Here is a 2,440-nt window from a genome sequence, read left to right as displayed (position 1 = left end):
TTTATCTGGCGACCTTCATACCCACATCTTATCACACCACGAGAATACTCAAGCAAGAAAGTGTTGGATTTAAAGTTCAATGTGTTTTGATAAGAGAGCGTAACAACAATACAAAATAAAGCAATGATAGCATAAAACTTAGAAGTAAAATTACCAACTCTTCGCCTCTTTGTTTGAACAGCTCGGCAGGTAGTCCTTTATTACCCGGCTTAGGTTTTTAACTAATGTGATCGTCTTTCCTTAGATCCATTGACTGGGATATTAACCGGAAAATATCCCTTATAAACGATTGCTTATTTGGATATTTCACACACACGGGGATAGAAATACATACATGTTTCAAAAGCATCTATATTCTATTTTTGTTTGAGTATATACTACTTCACCATATTAGAGATATGATTTTTCTTGGGGTAGAATCTTAGATAGTAAAAAGTAAATATAGATACTAGGCCGGGTCGATTTGTGGGGAGGCAAAAAAATCGCCCATTGCTCTGTGAAAATCATATTCTTGGGATCAAAATAAGAAACTTTGCCGAAGGAACCATACCTCTAAAACGAATCTTGATGTCCCCCCTTTGGGTCGTAGGGGCAAATTTTGAAATATCCCACTTTGAAATGCCTATGTTTTTCTTTTTGGAGTTTATTTTTCTATTTAGAAATTTATTTATTCAGAACATATGTAAATGAAGAAGTGAATTTAACTTAGTAATAGAAAAGAAATTAAAAAAAATTATTAGAAATTAGCGTTTTTTCAACCCCCTTTTAAACCAAGGCGTCACTGTGATGCATTTGCATGCCGTAAACATAGTTGTGTGGGTTTTTTATTCAACCGTTTTAAAAAATGAACGTATCACTGTGACACAATTGCAGATCGTAAAATTGCTTGTGTTGTTTTTTTAAGCCACCACAAGACACAGCAAGTAGAATTGAAATTGACTCTACCCAAAAGTTCGACCCAAAGGGGGGAACTTCAGAATGCGCTCTAGAGGTACGGTTCCTTCGGCAAAGTTTCTTATTTTGATCCCTAGAATACGATTTTCACAGAGCAAAGAGCGATTTTTAAATCGAACCGCCCTAATACATACCATTTACATATAACTACACATTATTCATTACCGTTCCAAAGGCAAGTGTATTTGTTGATATATTATAGATATTGATTTGCACTTGAAACTTATCAATGAAATGATAAGCAGGCAATCTCGCTCGATCGTGCGAATCGGGCTTATTCGTTTGATTTCGTAAAATGGTCTATAAGTAAATATTTCCACCCAATAAACATTACAAACATTTTTTTGCATCCTGGGAGACAAGTAGCTGTTACTTTAGTTATTGTATGCCGTAAAGAATGAAAGGTGGAGAAAAAATACTGATTTATAAGAACATTCGGTATCTAATACATTGGGTGAATGATAAAAAGCTACACAAAAAAGCAAAGAGGAAAATGTCCTGCGCTTAGGATAGGAAAAGCTATAATGTTGAAAATAAAGTTTAAAATCATATCAGACATTTTTTTACACATTTTCATTATTAAGTAATGTTTAGAGTCATAAAGTACTCTGGTTAAATACAGCACATTTTAGGAAAAAAATCGGGTTTGCTGGAAAAGTTTTATCGTAATACTTATATTGCTTATACTATTTTTAACTTTTGTTTATTTTAGAAACTAAAATTGGGCTAATGATGTTTTCATATATTTAAAATTTTTTCAGCTAATTACAACTTTGGTTTGCGGGTCAAGTTTGACCAATTGTAAAGAAACGTTTTTTTGTTTTTCTGGGCATTCCTTGTTTAAAATCTTAATAACGATTGACGGCTTTTTTCAACGAGTGTAATAAAATATTCTATTAATCTAAATTTGCTTTATACTTACTTACTTTATACCATACTTTAATTACCGGGGTCAGCTTTGACTCGAAAGACTAAATTAATTGAATTTTGAAGATCTTATAAAATAAATTTAGTAAATATACACCGAGTCTTGATAGTTTGGATCAGTAACTTTTAACAATCAGCTAAATATAAGCCTACCTTGGCATTTCTAAAAATGGTTACGAATTGGGGGTAGAAATATGACTCTTTATTTTTAAACAGGGCTGTTCAAACATTTTTATATTGAAGTGCAAATCACAATACATTTACAAAATTATATGTACAGTGAAACTTTTCTAAATTGAAAAAAACAAAAAAATTATTTTTAATGTTTAAAAAATTATGATGGTACCCTAATGAATAAATTTTGAATTAAAATTTTTCTCAGTGCTACAATATTTTTGAAAAATTGTTTTTTGTCAATTTGTTAGTGTAAATTTTAATATCATACCAAATTGACATGGCTTCATATGGAAGTGCTTTTCCTTTGCACTTTCATATGAAATTCAGACATTTTCATATGAATCGAATTTATAAGTGAGGACATACGAGTATGGGAGTACTA

The 2,440-nt window shown here is 31.3% G+C and overlaps 1 protein-coding gene across 1 annotated transcript in view; it reads right to left on the bottom strand.

Annotated features, from left to right (window-relative positions):
- Positions 1 to 231, bottom strand: part of LOC137250236 (arrestin domain-containing protein 17) — a 40,094-nt gene extending 39,863 nt beyond the window's left edge. Inside the window, exon 1 of the mRNA XM_067782698.1 lies at positions 155 to 231. The gene's annotated coding sequence lies outside the window, so the exon portion shown is untranslated. The remainder of the gene's footprint in view (positions 1 to 154) is intronic.
- Between the last annotated feature and the right edge of the window lie 2,209 nt (positions 232 to 2,440).

The sequence above is a fragment of the Eurosta solidaginis genome, chromosome 1, assembly GCF_040869045.1.
Source record: "Eurosta solidaginis isolate ZX-2024a chromosome 1, ASM4086904v1, whole genome shotgun sequence".
Classification (NCBI taxonomy): domain Eukaryota; kingdom Metazoa; phylum Arthropoda; class Insecta; order Diptera; family Tephritidae; genus Eurosta; species Eurosta solidaginis.
Note: the sequence above shows the minus strand (reverse complement) of the source record. Positions and strands in the feature narration are given on the sequence as shown.